Here is a 19,307-nt window from a genome sequence, read left to right as displayed (position 1 = left end):
GAGGTTTTCCAATTCCTCGCAAAGAAGGCTAACTATACATTGGATGGTGTATCAATACACTCAGTCACTACAAAGATACAAGCATCCTTCCTAACTCAGGAAAGGAAGGAAGCCACTCAGGGATTTCACCAAGAGACTAATGGTGACTTTAAACAGATAAATAGTTTAATGGTTGTGATAGGAAAAAACTGAGGATGGATCAACAACATTGTAGTTACTCCACAATACTAACCTAAATGACAGAGTGAAAAGAAGAAAGCCTGTACAGAATAAAAATATTCCAAAACATGCATCCTGTTTTCAAAAAGTAGAACTGCAAAAAATGTGGTAAATCATTGAAATTCATGTCCTGAATACCAAGTGTAATGTTTTTGGAGAAAATCCAACACATCACTGAGTACCACTCTTCATATTTTGAAGCATGGTGGTGACTGCATCATGTTATGGGTATGCTTGTCATCGGAAAGGACGAGAGTTTTTTAGGATAAAAAGAAATGGAATAGAGCTAAGCACAAGCAAAATCCAAAAGCTGGTTCAGTCTGCTTTACAACAGACACTGGGAGAGAAATTCACCTTTCAACAGGACAATAACCTAAAACACGAGGCCAAATATACACTGGAGTTGCTTACTAACACGACATTGAATGTTCCTGAGTGGCCTAGTTACAGTTTTCTTAAATAGGCTTGAAAATGTACGACAAGACTTGAACATGGCTGCCTAACAATGATCAACAACCAACTTTACAGAGCTGAAAGAACAGAATAATGGTCAAATATTGTATAGTCCAGGTGTGCAAAGCTCTTAGAGACTGTATTTCATTTTCAATACATTTGAAAAAACATGTTTTCATTTTGTCATTATAGGGTATTGTGTGTAAACGGGTGAGATTTCTTTTCAAATTCAGCCTGTAACAAAAATATGGAATAAGTCGAAGGGGTAAAGAGAACTTTCTGAAGGCACTGTACATGGAAGATTCCTCATGCTTGTTTAGCCTAGATCAGCCCATCCCAGCCCATAGGTACATCCAGCTGAATTATTGTCCAATGTGCTACACATCCCAGGCATTTGACCCGCCAGAGCTGTGGGAATGGGGGCCCTCTTTTTACGGTAAATGTTTCTGAATGTACACTGATTTGCATATACTGAGCTCGCAGTTCTTTCACCCTTGGTGAGTTGCGCTCAAAAGGTACTCTGTATACTTGTTTCATTCGCATCCTGTTACGATGGAAATACTCACACTGTCGATTCCCTGGAAGTGTGTGTTGTCTTGTATCACTCCTTCCTGGATTTCTCTGAGTTGTATTGCGTTATCTTGAAGGACCATGCCAACTATAACGGCCTCTTGCTCCCGAGTGAATATAGCTGTCCTTCCACCTGCATGTGGCAGCCTTGCAATTCTACAAAAAGTAGTTGTGCAGTTACAAAACATATTCATGCAGTACAATACATACAGTGATTAACTTTACAAAGGTCTATTGAAACAGCTGCATATAGTGTAGTACAGTAAATTTGCTATTTCAAAAATACAGTAGTATCCTGTACCTGTTCTCTTCTCTGAATGTCCTTACTATGGTGGACACAGAAAATCGGGTTGTACTCTAAGTCCTGCTCCCCTCATTGTCAGTCCATGGACAAGAACATGCTCTATACTGTTTCTCTATACTGTTGCTCGAATTTCATCAGATATTTCCACTCTTTGTCTTCCTCTTCCTCTTCATCCTCCTCTTCCTCTTTCTTGCCCTCCTCTTCCTCTTCCTCCTCGTCACCCACCTCGCATACGCACTCGTCCTCGTCCTCTCACATTGTTTCTTCTATCCATTCTCAGACTTTATCCTTCCCACCTTCAACAACCTGTTTGCTCTCTGAACTGGTTTATATTGGTTGTGTCGCATCATTTGAAACAGGTTAAATCCATTTTGAGTGGTTGTGTTCAATCAATGACATATGTTCTCTATTTGTATTTGATTGTTGCCACTTGTGTTTACCAGTATGGATGACATGTGCATTAGAGTGCAGAATGTGTTTTGAGAATGAGAATGTGTTTAGAGTTTTGCTGGAAAGTCTAAGTGAGATCTGCTAATTGTGTTTGATCATGTGAAATGGTTTAAGGTATTGACAATAGACTGCATAATTAGCTAAATGAGTCCAGGCAACTGAGAACTTTGTTCAGCCAATGGGTTTTAGTGTTTTAGCAATTGAGAAAAACTCTAAAGGTTAGGATCCCGTCCACTTTCTCCTCACTCCCTACTCCCTCCCTCTTCTCCTTCCTCCCTCCCTCACCTTTTTGTTTGGTGCAGACAGGCAGCAGGCAGGCTGTAATTGGCTTAAATTAATGTATCCTACTCCTGCACAACTGCTGCTATGAACACAATTAAACATTTCCCAGCAACCTTGCATCCCGGGTGGCAGCTGCCAAAACATGGCCTGGTCCCCTCAGCCAGGCACCTCACTGAGAATCATACCCCTCCTTTCAGTTCCTCAGTCATTTGTCCCGCCGATCAATCAACCATCCGTGTATCCATCCGTCAAGCATCGGTTTATTTCCTCGCTCATCATATCCGGAGGTTCTTCTTGCCCTCCATGTGCCCTGCAATATTGACTTCAACAAAAAATGAATTCCATTTCATTCCTATGGTTTGTTGTTTAAATACTGTATCAGTTCTACTGGAAAAAATGGGCAGAATTTGCGGTGCTTTGAGCTCGTCCTATCTTCTGGTCCAGTATCTCTGGCAAAGTGACTTGTCTATCTGGTAGCTTCAATCTCGAACTTCAATCTCGAACGTGCTCCACTGTTATTGGAAGGCTGTCTGCCAGGAGCTAATGCAGGGAGTGGTAGGGAGGGAGGAGATAGGCAATCATATGGAACACTCCTGGCTGCTACAGGGAGAGAAAACAGCGAGGAACCTGGCGCCGAATGGCATTAGGCTAAAAGGGCATTAAGCCCCCAGTCAAACTAAACGGCAGCAATCTGATTTATATATGAGAGAGAGAGAGAGAGAGAGAGAGAGAGAGAGAGAGAGAGAGAGAGAGAGAGAGAGAGAGAGAGAGAGAGAGAGAGAGAGAGAGAGAGAGAGAGAGAGAGAGAGAGAGAGAGAGAGAGAGAGAGAGAGAGAGAGAGAGAGAGAGAGAGAGAGAGAGAGAGAGAGAGAGAGAGAGAGAGAGAGAGAGAGAGAGAGAGAGAGAGAGAGAGAGAGAGAGAGAGAGAGAGAGAGAGAGAGAGAGAGAGAGAGAGAGAGAGAGAGAGAGAGAGAGAGAGAGAGAGAGAGAGAGAGAGAGAGAGAGAAGTAAGTAGTAAGTAGTAAGTATGAGGGCAGTTAATATCAGGACATTTCAGCACAGTCATGTAGCTAGCCCAGAGAGATTGATTTGGCCCTGTGATTTCCCCATGAATCATTTCCTATTATTACATATCAAATAATAACAACAAGCCCTTTACACCCACTTGAAAATCAAATAATGTCATCAATAATAATCCATTCTCATGAGATCATATTTTTAGACTAAGTGTAATACATTTCCTCTTAGATCAGTACTGAATCAAGTACAACTCCTGAAAGAAGCTGATGCTTGGCAGTGGCACAGTCTGTGTGCATTCTGTCTTTTTATCGTGTGTTTATTTAGTATCTGTCTGAGTCTGTAAGTCATCCAGTCCTTGGAGAGAGGGGGGCGAGTGAGGAAGTGACTCATGCCCAGTGTGGGGGCCTGTTTCAGGCTAGGATGTGTCACGACTCCCTCTCGCCTGATCCAGGGGTTAGATCACGACGTGGCTCCTCTCAAAGGTTATTATCAGGAGCTGTTGTTAATAGATGCAATGTCTGATCATTTCTATGTAATTGTTGTAATCCATTATGTAATGTGCTTATTGGATTGAGGCTGCTGGCTGTGGATATTGTGTTCGATTCTGATAGGCGGTACGGTATACAGAGCATTCCGAAAATATTCAGACCCCTTGAGTTTCTCCATATTTTGTTACGTTACAGCCTTATTCTAATATTGATTTGAAAAAATAATAATTATGACATAATGACAAAGCAAAAACTGTTTTTTATAAATTTTTTGAAATGTAGAAAAGAAAAACTGAAATATTACATTCATATAAGTATTCAGACCCTTTATTCAGTACTTTGTTGAAGCACCTTTGGCAGCGAATACAGCCTCGAGTCTTCTTGAGTATGACGTTACAAGCTTAACACACCTGTATTTGGGGAGTTTCTCCCATTCTTCTCTGCAGATCCTCTCAAGCTATGTCAGGTTGGATGGGGAGCATTGCTGCACAGTTATTTTCAGGTCTCCAGATATGTTCAACCAAGTCTGGGCTCTGGCTGGGCCACTCAAGGACATTTAGACACTTGTCCAAAAGCCACTCCTGCATTGTTATGGCTGTGTGCCTAGGCTTGTTGTTCTGTTGGAAGTGAGCCTTCAGCCCCAGTCTGAGGTCCTGAGAGCTCTGGAGCAGGTTTTCATCAAGGATCTCTTGGTACTTTGCTCTGTTAATTTTTCCCTCGATCCTGACAAGTCTCCCAGTCCCTGACGCTGAAAAACATCCCCACATCATGATGCTGCCACCACCATGCTTCACCGTAGGGATGGTGCCAGGTTTCCTCCAGGCGTGACGCTTCGCATTCAAACCAAAGAGTTCAATCTTGATTTCATCAGACCAGGGAATCTTGTTTCTCATGGTCTGAGAGTCTTTAGGTGCCTTTTAGCAAACTCCAAGCAGGCTGTCGTGTGCCTTTTACTAAGAAGTGGCTTCCGTCTGGCCACTCTACCATACAGGTCTGAGTGGAGTGCTGCACAGATGGTTGTCCTTCTGGAAGGTTCCTCCCATCTCCACAGAGGAACTCTGGAGCTCTGTCAGAGTGACCATCAGGTTCTTGGTCACCTCCCTGACCAAGGCTCTTCTCCCCCTTCTCTCCCCAGTTTGGCTGGGCGGCCAGCTCTGTTTTTTATTTTAAATTTGCACAAAAAAAACAGTTTTCACTTTGTCGTTATGGTGTATTGTGTGTAGATTGCAGAGGAATTTTTTACTAAGTCGTTTTTAGAATAAGGCTGTAACGTAACAAAATATGGAAAAAGAGAAGGGGTCTGAATACTTTCCGAATGCACTGTATGTGGTGACAGGTGGTCCAGAGACATTGAATTCTTCCTACTCATTCTAACCTGAATGATATGAATCATATAAACAACACAAGATAGGTAGTATTATTCTGTCTTTCTCCCTTATGTTGTCTTTGTAGTCGGAGATATCAGTGTGTCACATGTCGATTGCAGACCCTGTCTCTGTGACCTATATGTGAAATGGATGGCCGGCTGAGAAAGGTAGAGAGGGAGACAGGGATGATATGAAGAAACAGAAAAGCACATAATGTACAGTACAGAGAAACAAACAGATGGTAATGCCCCTTTTTCTATTGACCCCCTCCTCCACACACACACACACACACACACACACACACTCCTCAAATCCCTCCATTGGCCCCTCCTTTCTCCCCAGAGAGGATGAGGTTAACAGATGCCTGTGAATCAGTTAGACCAGAGACCCATAACGACCTTTATTGTAATTAACGAGGCCGGTTGGCAGGGAGGAGGACGCCCCTTGTACCATGTGACCTCTCAGAGGCCAGGGGTGTCATGATGCTGATATACACACATATTCCAGGTCACGACAGCAACATTCTGTCTGTCTGTCTGTCTGTCTGTCTGTCTGTCTGTCTGTCTGTCTGTCTGTCTGTCTGTCTCTGTCTCTGTCTCTGTCTCTGTCTCTGTCTCTGTCTCTGTCTCTGTCTCTGTCTCTGTCTCTGTCTCTGTCTGCCTGTCTGTCTGTGCCAGTGTCACAGTGCCCGAAGGCATAACATACATAGAACATACACATTTTCATATCATTCTGTGTCATGAAGGAGTTTTAGTAAATCCAGTTGCCTTGCATATAAACCATAGTTAGTACAAAAAATAAGTGTGGCTGTGTCATTCGTGATATAAACACTAAGACAGAGGAATGACTGTCTGTCACATCTTTATCCTTTATTGATGTGTGTAGGTATGTTTATGTCAGAATGTGTTTCTTTATTTGAGAATTATGACTGTCTTTGTGTGTGTTGGTGTGTTTCTCTGTGCTTCTCACTTGTTACCCCCGAGGACCCTGGGAGAAATCCTCACATGGCACAAAAGCACACAGACAACACTTGCCCTCCTGTATTACCATGAGAATACAGGGGGGGAACCCCTTATTCAGACGCTGTGTGTCTCTGTGAGAGAGCTACACGTTAGCGGACAAAGGAGAAGCAGCCGCTACCTAGCCAGCATCCACAGCACCGACACGGGAGGAGCGGGGGAGGGGACAGCACTCTCTCTCCGTCTCTTTTTCATCCTCTAGACTGATCGTGAATGAGAGAGAGAACGCGCCGAGTATCAAAGACAGCCGGGTGAAGGCAATTAACCAGGAGGGCAGAGGGGAGAGGATAGGAGAGAGGGATTGAGAAAACAGAGGGAGAGGGTTAATGGAGGAGAATGGATGCTCTGTTCTGGAGGGTACTGACCATAGACAGTATGCCCTGTATATATCATAACAGATAGCAATATAAAGATCCCAGCTGTCAGCTCCAATACAGCTACAAAGCAGTCTGATGCTGTAGACAGAGAGAATGAGAGAGAGAGAGAGAGAGAGAGATGGGTAGAGTGAGAGAGCTGGGGAAAGGGGAGGGGAGGGAGGACCATGAGGGGAGGGGAGATTTGAGAGAGAGAAGAGAGAGAGAGGGGAGGAGGCGGACACTCTGTAGCAGCAGGTTTGTGAGCGCAGAAGCTGGAGGAGGAATCAGAGCGAAAGAAACAGTGTGGCTGCAGTGAGGAAGGAGAGACACATACAGAGAGAGAAGGACAGAGAGAACGGTAAGGAAATCTCTGTGTATATTACTGTCATGTCTGCTCCTTATGTTTTGTATTTCTGGTCTTTCTGTGAAGCGTCAGCTAGAGGAAAATGCTCGGTGGTGCTTCTCTGCCGGCCAGCCTGCCGGCAACGTGAGGAAAGCAGAACACCGTAGCACTGCAGAGAGAGGAGGATGACAGAAGGAGGGAGGAAGAGGGAGAGAGGGCGGAGGATGACAGAAGGAGGGAGGAAGAGGGAGAGAGGGCGCATCAGGCAGAGAGAGGAAGTGAGAATGGAGAGAGGGAGAAGAAGAGAGGGAAAAGCTGAAATAGAGGGAGCTCCCAGCAAGTGAGCCTGCCTGGCCATTAGAACAGTGTGGATGTTTAAGTGCGTGGTAGAGGAGAGGAGAGGGGAGGGGTGTGTTTGACTGACACCATGCAGCAAGGAGGATGTGAAATGTTAACACAGAAGGTTTAACTCCTTATTACTTCATGCTTAATGATATTTGGATTCCCTGGACCGCACTGCTACTTCTGCTGTGTTCTCAAAATTAGATTCCTGATGTTGTCACCTCCCTGTGTTTGTGTGTGTGTGTGTGTGTGTGTGTGTGTGTGTGTGTGTGTGTGTGCGTGCGTGCGTGCATGTGCGTATGCGCATGTGAGTGTGTGTGTGCGCGCCCGCTTGAGTTTATGCGCATGTGTGTGCATGTCTGTGTGTGTGCATGTCTGTGTGTGTGCATGTCTGTGGGTGTGCATGTCTGTGTGTGTGCATGTCTGTGTGTGTGCATGTTTGTGTGTGTGTGTGATTGTACAAAAGAGACAGGGTTTTGGCTGTTTGCCAAGGTCCATGTCCCAGCTACTGTAAAATGTATGTCGATTAGAGGAAGATTGAGGGGCTGGTAGTGAGAGTAACGTGTGTTGCGTGTGAAAGACACATTTGGACCTTGTCCAAGTATGGTAACCGCTGCTGTCAGCGGTGTTTAGTAACAGTGGATTCGTTGTGCGTTTGTGCAGCCAGTAGCCAGTAGAGCAGAGGTTTCAGACAAGACACAGTCTAACCTCGTTATTGATCAGGGCTGTCAGTGAGAAGCTGTTCATCACTTAGTCAGTGTGGTGACAGGTGTACGTGGGTGCGGGGGGGGGGGGGGGGGGGGTTGGTAGGTTTGTCATCACTCGCTGATTTTAGAGTTTGTATGCACTGCGTGTCATCACCCACTCACTGACTGTTGTGTAGAATGTTGATGTGCTGTCATACTGAGTTAGAAGCTATTTGGTATAGTCATCATGCCCCTCTCTACAGAATTTGGTGCCTGCAACATTACGTTTGGTGCCTGCTACATAACGTTTGGTGCCTGCTACATAACATTTGGTGCCTGCAACATAACATTTGGTGCCTGCTTTGTAAATGTCACTTCCCACCAAATGTATAATACAAACCCACAGGCTCAGAATGGAAGCATTTGACCCTAAAAGTGGGACAGACAGTGTTGACCCAAACCGTGGACACTTCCTTCTCCAACCAGTAATCTGTTAAAACAGATATGTTTTGTTCATTTGCTTTTAGAGTAGTGGCCAATGCTGTTTTATAATGTGTTGGCTGACCTTTTGGCCAAAGAGCTCTTTTTGTTCCTAATGAGGAAACGATTCATTTGCACTTTCTCATGTTTACAACCCTTTACATCAATGTAATGTGGTTCCAGGCAGCTTCAGTTCAATAATCAATGATATGTTTCAGCTGCGCTTCCTTGGATGGCAGAATAACAGAATAACTTATTGGTGTATACCAATCCATACTCTGGTACCATTTCTAGTCGTCTCACTAACTACTGCAGAGAGCAAGGTGAGGACAGGAAGAGAGAGAGAGAGAGAGAGAGAGAGAGAGAGAGAGAGAGAGAGAGAGAGAGAGAGAGAGAGAGAGAGAGAGAGAGAAAGAGAGAGAGAGAGAGAAAGAGATCAATACGACCTTGCCTGCCACTATAAGGCGTGTTGATGACTGGCAACCCACTCATTTGTTTTGACTCACCCATCCCTCACAGATTTGTGATGCCTGTCTAAGCTAACTACCAAGTAGTGCGCTGCCAAATAACTTGATTTTCCCCTTGGCGTGACTGGTAAGACGCTTCAGAAGGGCGGTCAAGTGTGTTTGCAAGGCGGAGGTCCCGGGTTCGAGCCTTGGTATGAGCTGAATCAGGAGGAAGCAAGCAAGCAGGGTGACGCACACAACTTGCACCTGGTATACATCTCGTTAATGGTGAGACACACCAAGAACCGGACAGACCAAGCATCAATGTTGAGCCTTTATAAGGAAACGGTGGTCATCGGAAGAAGATGATCCCGCTATGCAAGTCACAGATCTGTGCTTCTTTCCAGTAGAGTCTATGTACAGTATATCCACTGGAGCAATGCACTGAGTCACTCCTCATACTGTATTCTCACCCAACATCATTAGCATAGCCAGGAAATCTGTGCTCTCAGCAATCGCTGCCCTTTGCCGTGACAACGCTAGAACAACAACAGCAACATACGTTGAGGAGTACGGAACACTCTAAAGAAGTGGCCTGGTAACATACGGTGGCTGTACTGTAGTAGCCTGCCCGAGGGGCTCTTATGGGTGCAGCTTTGATAGAGAAGGAATAAATGGTGCTGGGCCCGGCTGGGTTTGTTGTTGGGTCTGTTGATAGCAGCGAGGCAGGCAAGGCCCACTGGAGCATGTGCAATTGTCTCCTGCTGTTGAACCTGTTGACGTCAGGCAGGACCACTCCAGGGAGCAGGGAAGGATGGCTGGGGACTGTGTGAGAGAGCGAGAGGGAGAGAGGGAGAGAGGGAGAGAGCGAGAGAGAGAGAGAGAGAGAGAGAGAGAGAGAGAGAGAGAGAGAGAGAGAGAGATGTTTGTTTTGGAAAGAGACAGAAGTTCTGTGGGAGGGTCGTAGAGACTGGCATATGACTGTACATATTTGAGCAGGAATGCTGTGTGAGTCCTGTTCTGTGTGATCTCAATCTTTGGGTCCATCTAACTGAATGAGAATGTCCATTCAACTTATCTACATCTGTAAACCAAAGGGCAATATATTGACGTATGAATCACCATATTGGCAGTAATCCACTGGGTGTCTCTAATAGATGCCGTCTCTGTGGACATTCTGGAGATTAGGATCTGATTGGCTGAGTTCATAGTTTTGCAGAAGAGCGTGTTTGTGTGTGTAAGCTTAACTTGATTTGAGGAGAAATGCCAATTTTATCGAGAAGATTTCTCAGTAGGAATGGAAATATGACGTTGGCGAGTTAGATAAGAAGCCGTGGTGTTTATGTGGTGTCTTTGAATCTTTGAATCCTTTTGGCAGGAAGTATCACTGTGCTGCGAGAATACTGCTAGAATACTGCGAGAATACTGCTAGAATATTGCTAGAATATTGCTAGAATACTGCTAGAATACTGCAAGAATACTGCTAGAATATTTGTTTCAGTGTATTTGACAGGAGCTAGCTTTTGATGGCTACAGCCCAGTTACAGTGAGATATGTAGATACCTGAAGCCCTCAGACTGGTTTGGCCAATAAGGAGCTCTGTCAGTCTATGTTTGCGTCCCAAATGGCACCCTATTCCCTACATAGTGCACTACTTTTCACCAAGGCCCACTGGTCAAAAGTAGTGTACCAATTGGGAATAGGGTGCCATTTGGGATGCACACTATAACCATAGATCACTTAGCTTTATTACAGTTGACACCCCACCCTGTTTCCCCTGTCAACCCAGCCCCTGTCCCCTGTCCCCTGTCCCCTGTCCCCTGCCCCTAAACCACAGACCTGTCTCAAATTGAAATCCCCATCCTCATTGCTTGTCTCTGCCCCCCTCCTCCTCCTATTCCTGTCTCCATCACACCCCCGGGTCCTACTTAGATGTGCCTCTCTCTTTCTGATGACCTCACAATGGGACTGTTCAACTTGCACTGGAGGTGATGTCATCCTCCCAGCAGACACAGAGAGACAACATTATGTTATGTGCAGTGAGGGACCAAGCTCCTCTCACTGCTGTAAAGATGCTATATATTCATACTTATCATTCACCTAGGAAGGTCCCCTACCAATTTGTCCTCTGCTAACACTGCTCCTATCCTGTATTGTGGCTTCTGTTTTATTCCTTCGAATTTAGTAGAGTCATTATAATCTATGCTATAGTATGGATTGTAGTCTCTGATATGGTTGGTGGTTAAAATGATGAAGATGATGACAATGTTCCTGCTGATGTTTCTTCCGAGGCACATTCTAGCCTATGACCCCTGTGTCTTGTTGTCTGGGGCGATGGGGTTGTAGAGCAGTATGGTGCCTGTCGCACAGTACGGGGCCTGTCAGACAGCATGGTGCCTGTCAGACAGTACGGTGCCTGTCAGACTCCTCTACTCAGGCCTCTAATCAACACCCTCATTTTCGCCTGGTCACGACCTAAGGTACCGATGCCTATTCCCTATACAGGCACCATGTGGGCCTGCGTGGAGCTGTGTGTGTGTATGTCTCTCTGTGTGTGTGTGTGCGTGTTTCCCTGTCCTGTCCTCAGCTGTCTTTCTGTGTGCATGTCTCTCTGTGTGTGTGCATGTCTTTCTGTGTGCATGTCTCTCTGTGTGTGTGTGCATGTCTTTCTGTGTGCATGTCTCTCTGTGTGTGTGCATGTCTTTCTGTGTGCATGTCTCTCTCTGTGTGTGTGCATGTCTTTCTGTGTGCATGTCTCTCTGTGTGTGTGTGCATGTCTTTCTGTGTGCATGTCTCTCTGTGTGTGTGTGTGCATGTCTTTCTGTGTGCATGTCTCTCTGTGTGTGTGCATGTCTTTCTGTGTGCATGTCTCTCTGTGTGTGTGCATGTCTTTCTGTGTGCATGTCTCTCTGTGTGTGTGTGCATGTCTTTCTGTGTGCATGTCTCTCTGTGTGTGTGCATGTCTTTCTGTGTGCATGTCTCTCTGTGTGTGTGTGCATGTCTTTCTGTGTGCATGTCTCTCTGTGTGCATGTCTCTCTGTGTGTGTGTGCATGTCTTTCTGTGTGCATGTCTCTCTGTGTGTGTGTGCATGTCTTTCTGTGTGCATGTCTCTCTGTGTGTGTGTGCATGTCTTTCTGTGTGCATGTCTCTCTGTGTGCATGTCTTAGAAGCCCTTTGTTTTTCTAACTTCATATTTCTGTGTATCTTTGTGACGTAATGTTTTTTTTTACATGTTCTTTTTAGAACAGGATAAGTGCATTGAGGCACTGTGAGCCCATCTTTCCTCTCTTCTCTCCGCAGCTCCCGTTCTCTCGGCTGTCTTTGTGCTTCGATTTACTAGGCATTCACACCCTGTCTTTGTTAACCTCAGTCTCTGCACATGAGAAAACGAGACATTAACATTTGATCTCCCTATTTCTGGTCCCCGTCCACTGATTCTGGTTCCCGTCCACTGATTCTGGTCCCCGTCCACTGATTCTGGTTCCCGTCCACTGATTCTGGTCCCTGTCCACTTATTCTGGTCCCTGTCCACTGATTCTGGTCCCCATCCACTGATTCTGGTCCCCGTCCACTGATTCTGGTCCCCGTCCACTGATTCTGGTCCCCGTCCACTGATACACACCCATCGTAGGTAATAGGCACGTATAATACATGTAAGTGAATGTTGATGTTGTAGCTCTCATGCTGGGTTTTGTCACGAGTTGTCCTTGATTATAAACTGGGTGGTTAGAGCCCTGAATGCTGATTGGCTGACAGCCATGGTATATCAGACCGATTACTACGGGTATGACGAAACATTTATTTTTGCTGCTCTAATGACATTGGTAACCGGTTTATAAAGGCAATACGGCACATTGGGAGGCCAAGGGCTGTATCCATGCACTCCACGTTGCGTGGTGCATAAGAACAGCCCTTAGTCGTGGTATATTGGCCATATACCACACCCCCTCGTGCCTTATTGCTTAAGTATTCTGCATCAGCAAGACTGCTGCCAACTGTCATATTTCGAAGAATGCTCTTGTGCTGGGCTTTTTCAAGACAGTATAGGGCCCACTGCTTCAGATTGTTACCAACTGTCATTCTAGTGTCTCCAAGTAAGAATTGTGTTTATGTTTCTTCTTTTTGTCTTCAGCTTCTTAGTGAAAAATGGCTCCCTGTCACGTCCTGACCTTAGTTCCTTTTTTATGTCTCTGTTTTAGTTTGGTCAGGGTGTGAGTTGGGGTGGGCATTCTATGTTTTTGTTCTGTGTTTTGTATTTCTGTGTTTAGGCCTGGTATGGTTCCCAATCAGAGGCAGCTGTCTATCGTTGTCTCTGATTGAGAACCATACTTAGGTAGCCTGTTCCCACATGTGTCTGTGGGTAGTTGTTTTTTGTTTTGTGTGGCTTCACCTTACAGAACTGTTTCGTTCACGCTCTCGCTTTGTTTTTGTTTTTTTTGGTTATTGCAGTGTTCAGTTTATTTATTAAAATTAACATGGACACTTACCACGCTGCGTTTTGGTTATGATCCTTCCTATTCCTCATCCGAGGAGGACAACGATCGTTACACTACCCTTGTGGCGTGGCACTTGGGAATAGACGTTTCTATTCTCACAGGAGATACAGAACAAGAAAGAGGCATCACCCCCCCCCCCCCCCCCCTTTACCTCCTCGTTCTCTCATCTCTCCAACCCTCTCCCACTGTTTCATTCTCTCTGTTCATAATTCATGAGCTGGTTGCTGTCTCAGTAGGAGTTAAGCCTGCTGTAATTACGTAGCATCGCAGCAGCACGGTGAGGAAGGATCTGAAGCACACTCTGATAGGAGAATACACTCTAGGTTACAACACTGCACCTGTAAAGAGCTATTATAGTACCTGCTTAAACCGTACATGAAGAGCTCCCCACCCCGCTAGTTATTGTACATGCAGAGCTGAATGCAGCTTGTCCTTATGAAACATCAAATACATCAAACAGCTTATATACAGTGGGGCAGAAAAGTATTTAGTCAGTCACCAATTGTGCAAGTTCTCCCACTTAAGATGATAGAGGCCTGTATGTTTCATCATAGGTACACTTCAACTATGACAGACAAAATGAGAAAATGAATGCATTTATTTGCAAATTATGGTGGAAAATAAGTATTTGGTCAATAACAAAAGTTTATCTCAATACTTTGTTATATACCCTTTGTTGGCAATGACAGAGGTCAAACGTTTTCTGTAAGTCTTCACAAGGTTTTCACACACTGTTACTGGTATTTTGGCCCATTCCTCCATGCAGATCTCCTCTAGAGCAGTGATGTTTTGGGGCTGTTGCTGGGCAACATGGACTTTCAACTCCCTCCAAAGATTTTCTATGGGGTTGAGATCTGGAGACTGGCTAGGCCACTCCAGGACCTTGAAATGCTTCTTACGAAGCCACTCCTTTGTTGCCCGGGCGGTGTGTTTGGGATCATTGTCATGCTGAAAGACCCATCCACGTTTCATCTTCAATGCCCTTGCTGTTGGAAGGAGGTTTTCACTCAAAATCTCACGATACATGGCCTCATTCATTCTTTCCTTTACACGGATCAGTCGTCCTGGTCCCTTTGCAGAAAAACAGCCCCAAAGCATGATGTTTCCACCCCCATGCCTCAAAGTAGGTATGGTGCTCTATGGATGCAACTCAGCATTCTTTGTCCTCCAATCACAATGAGTTGAGTTTTTACCAAAAGGTTCTATTTTGGTTTCATCTGACCATATGACTTTCTCCCAATCTTGGGCCTGGACATGTACTGGCTTAAGCAGGGGGACACGTCTGGCACTGCAGGATTTGAGTCGCTGGCGGTGTAGTGTGTTACTGATGGAAGGCTTTGTAACTTTGGTCCCAGCTCCCTGCAGGTCATTCACTAGGTCCCCCCGTGTGGTTCTGGGATTTTTGCTCACCGTTCTTGTGATCATTTTGACCCCACGGGGTGAGATCTTGCATGGAGCCCCAGATCGAGGGAGATTATCAGTGGTCTTGTATGTCTTCCATTTCCTAATAATTGCTCCCACAGTTGATTTCTTCAAACCAAGCTGCTTACCTATTGCAGATTCAGTCTTCCCAGCCTGGTGCAGGTCTACAATTTTGTTTCTGGTGTCCTTTGACTGCTCTTTGGTCTTGGCCATAGTGGAGTTTGGAGTGTGACTGTTTGAGGTTGTGGACAGGTGTCTTTTATACTGATAGTTCAAACAGGTGCCATTAATACAGGTAACGAGTGAAGGACAGAGGAGCCTCTTAAAGAAGAAGTTACAGGTCTGTGAGAGCCAGAAATCTTGCTTGTTTGTAGGTGACCAAATACTTATTTTCCACCATAATTTGCAAATAAATTCACTAAAAATCCTACAATGTGATTTTCAGGATTTTTTTCCTTCTCATTTTGTCTGTCATAGTTGAAGTGTACCTATGATGAAAATTACAGGCCTCTCTCATCTTTTTGAGTGGGAGAACTTGCACAATTGGTGGCTGACTAAATACTGTTTTGCCCCACTGTACATCACATGTATTATGCTGTATATCCGTTTCCACAAGTGGAGGCTCAGTTTCTGCCAATAGAGATGTCAAAGCGGGTCGTTGATGTGTCAGTCCTTTGCAGGAGAGAGAACAGTGCAATGCATTGTTATCCAACCCTGTACTTTGTTTTATGTTGTTTGACACGGACGTTTAGCATCAACACCCTCGCAGGTGAGTGTCAAACATCTCCATCAATCTCTCCATCTACTTTGTCTGCTGCCTTCCTCCTTCTTCCCCCTCTTCTCCTTCAGCTCCATCTCTTTAAGTTAGTTGTGTTTCTCTCTCCCTCTCTCTCGTCCCCTCTCTCTCTCTCTCGTCCCCTCTCTCTCACCCCCCTCTCTTTCTCCCTTTCTCCCTCTCTCTCTCTCTCGTCCCCTCTCTCTCACCTCCCCTCTCTTTCTCTCTTTCTCCCTCTCTCCCTCTCTCTCATCCCCTCTCTCTCGTCCCCTCTCTCTCACCCCCCCCTCTCTTTCTCTCTTTCTCCCTCTCTCTCTCTCTCGTCCCCTCTCTCTCTCTCTCTCTCTCTCTCGTCCCCTCTCTCTTGTCCCCTCTCTCTCACCCCCCCCCCTCTTTCTCTCTTTCTCTCTCTCTCTCTCTCGTCCCCTCTCTCTCTCGCCCCCTCTCTCTCTCTCTCTCTCCCTCTCTCTCTGAATTCAATTCAATTTAAGGGGCTTTATTGGCATGGGAAACATATCTTTACATTGTCAAAGCAAGTAAAACAGATAATAAACAAAATTGAAATTAACAATCAAATATTAACAGTAAACATTACACTTACAAAAATTTATCTCATATTTACTGCTCTCTCTCTCTCTCTCTCTCTCTCTCTCACACTCTCTCCTCTCTCTCTCCTCTCTCTCTCTCTGGCTAGCTGGCTGGCTGGCTGGCTGGCTGAATTGATGCTGAGGATTCTGTATTTTGCTTGAACAAGTCAAGTCCTTTGTAGTTTCACTGTTTGAAGTGCCTGCCTTCCAAATTGCCTTCGGGTTGGCATCTGTGAGTGTGAGTGCGACTGAGTGGATCTGCCTTTGTTTTCATTGTTTCTGAGTCTGTGTGTGTGTCTGTGTTTTGATGGGTGTAATAGGTGTAATTTGGATGCGTAAGATGCACTTGCATAAGTGGTCATTGTTGTTTAATCAAGCCTTGAAAACTGTTAGTTCAATTTCAATAGCATTTAATTAGAATTAAATCAGCTGTGGATGTAGTGGTGGCATCAGTGTTCAAATCAAATCAAAATCAAATCAAATTTATTTATATAGCCCTTCGTACATCAGCTGATATCTCAAAGTGCTGTACAGAAACCCAGCCTAAAACCCCAAACAGCAAGCAATGCAGGTGTAGAAGCACGGTGGCTAGGAAAAACTCCCTAGAAAGGCCAAAACCTAGGAAGAAACCTAGAGAGGAACCAGGCTATGTGGGGTGGCCAGTCCTCTTCTGGCTGTGCCGGGTGGAGATTATAACAGAACATGGCCAAGATGTTCAAATGTTCATAAATGACCAGCATGGTCGAATAATAAGTTATTAACACTGGCCTTGCTGGCAACAGTGATCGAATATAGTCTACAGTACAGTGACACTACGCCTCCCACAGTCTAGCTATGCGTTTCAAATGGCACTCTATTCCAATAGTGCACTACTTTCACCCAGGGCCCATAGGGCTGTGGTCAAAAGTAGTGGACTATATAAGGAATAGGGTGCCATTTGGGAACCAGTAGTCAGGGAGGGGGTATACTGGGTGGCTGTCTGTGATATGAAGGCAGGATAAAAGATGGCATGCATAAAGAGGAGTGAAGATGGGGATTGAAGGCCTGGTGTAAGATTGCACTCTGTCCATTACATTACTGCCTTACCGTACCTTATTGTACCGTATGCCTGGGTTACACCAGGAGGAGAGGGGGAAGAGAGAGGGCTGGGGGAGCTGGGAGAAATATGCTGATGCTGTTTTGGAATCAGTGCTTTTTTTGTATGAGGGAAAATAACCATTTTGATATGAAGAACCCCTTTTGGAAGACAAGGGTTCTTTGGTCATTCTTTGGAAAGCAAGAAGGGTTCTACATTTCCCAGCATGCTCTATTGCAGGGTGATTTTCAGAATTGGTTTATTTTAATGTGTGTTTGCATGTACATTGATTGATTGATACATTTTATGCTACACAAAGATAAAGAGCATACATTTCTCTAAACTAATCCAATCTGACTTATTGCACCTATTACTGAGATGTTTTTTTTTCTTTTACAGTTTAGGTGATTGAGGTAGTCTCAGTTTTCAATCTTTTCTACCATTCTGAATAGAGATTGTGAGTGATTTAAAACTCCACTTGTTGGATATCCATAGGAATTAAACATCACTTTGCAACCCAGCATAATGTTACTTGCAGGCCTGATGTAGCCTGTAAACCAGGAGTTTCCTAACACCACTGTGTTAGGGCAGGGGTTCCCAAACTTTTCACTTAGGACCCCCTTCCAGCATTTGGGAACATCCCACTCCCTCCATGCGCGTGCACCACATCTATTTCTATGGGCACAAGCACAGTTCGGCAGGTTTAAAGCAAATTTCCTTGCAATTCTATACATTGTTACTTGCAGGCCTGTGAATTTATGTGATATTTGAGTAACTCAAACACTGCAACAAAATCTATGCGCTAAAAAACCTAGCTAAAAACAATAACTGACATGGGCTAGTTGATCTGGGCATTTCAGACAAGTTATAAATAGCTCTCTAAGGTATGCAATGACTGACATGACAAGAAGAAGGCTGGTGAAACCATTCATTGAGGGTTCTAGTAAGAACCCGCCCAAGATACAAGGGTTCTTGGTAGAACCCTTCATAGAGGGTTCTAGGAATAACCTTTAGATGATAAAATGGTTATTGGTAGATCCCTTCATAGAAGGATCTAGGTAGAACCATGAAGGGTTCTAGGGAGAACTAGGTGGTTCTTCTTAGCACCTTTTTCTCTAAAAGGGTACTTTACTCAGAATTGCAGATTGAGGATCTAAGAATTAAGGACAATATAACATCTGTTTTGGGAGAATGTTCCATTTACAGTATGTGTAGTATTTGTTATATTTTGAGGGGTCTATTTCATTTTTATAAGCATTTTGCTTCGTCCAGGACATGCCGTAATTCTCCCTGCCAACAGACCAGGGAGCTTTATGGGCATTCATTGTTAGTTTGACAGTGAAGGAATGGCTGTTTAAAGGGGTATATCGTCATGATTCTCCCACAGATGACAGCAGACTTGAGTGTAATGGATGTGGTTGTGTTGTTGGTGTTAGTTGACAGACGAAGCAGAAAGGACAGATTCACTCACACACACACACACACACACACACACACACACACACACACACAAATCTTCCTTCGCCATAGAACTGTTAAGGCTCCAAGGATTGATGCGGAATTGAAAAACTGTATGGTTGAAAGAGATGGGGCAAAGGGAGTGGCTAATAAGTCCGGCTGTACATCTGATTGGCTGACTTACTGCAAATTGAGAAATTGTGTGACTAAACTCAACAAAAAGAAGAAGAAACTTCATTATGAAGCCAATTAATTAATTAATTAATGATATAAAGAATGATGGAAAAAACTTTGGAGTACTTTAAATGACATTATGGGCCGTGTCACGCTCGCTAACCTCAAACTCCCTGTCATAAATCAACCAAGGCGCAGCGTGCATGTAGTTCCACATCTTTTAATGAAAGTGAAACAACCAAAAAAACAAACAGGTAAACAGCAAAGACCGTGACGCAACCGAGGTGCACACAAATCCACAAATCACAGGTGGGAAAAGGCTACCTAAGTATGGTTCTCAATCAGAGACAAAGACAGACAGCTGTCCCTGATTGAGAACCATACACGGCCAAAAACAAAGAAATACAAAAACATAGAAAAAAGAACATAGAATGCCCACCCTGGTCACACACTGGCCTAACCAAAATAGAGAAGAAAAAGCCTCTCTATGGCCA

At 44.7% G+C, this 19,307-nt stretch overlaps 1 protein-coding gene across 2 annotated transcripts in view; it reads left to right on the top strand.

Annotated features, from left to right (window-relative positions):
* Positions 1-6,752: 6,752 nt before the first annotated feature.
* Positions 6,753-19,307, top strand: part of LOC109891906 (MAGUK p55 subfamily member 3) — a 42,803-nt gene continuing 30,248 nt past the window's right edge. The window contains exon 1 of one of the 2 annotated variants that reach the window (XM_031827251.1): positions 6,753-6,886. The gene's annotated coding sequence lies outside the window, so the exon portion shown is untranslated. The remainder of the gene's footprint in view (positions 6,887-19,307) is intronic. The other variant, XM_031827252.1, reaches the window with a different exon arrangement.

The sequence above is a fragment of the Oncorhynchus kisutch genome, linkage group LG6 (genome assembly GCF_002021735.2).
Source record: "Oncorhynchus kisutch isolate 150728-3 linkage group LG6, Okis_V2, whole genome shotgun sequence".
Lineage (NCBI taxonomy): Eukaryota > Metazoa > Chordata > Actinopteri > Salmoniformes > Salmonidae > Oncorhynchus > Oncorhynchus kisutch.
Note: the sequence above shows the minus strand (reverse complement) of the source record. Positions and strands in the feature narration are given on the sequence as shown.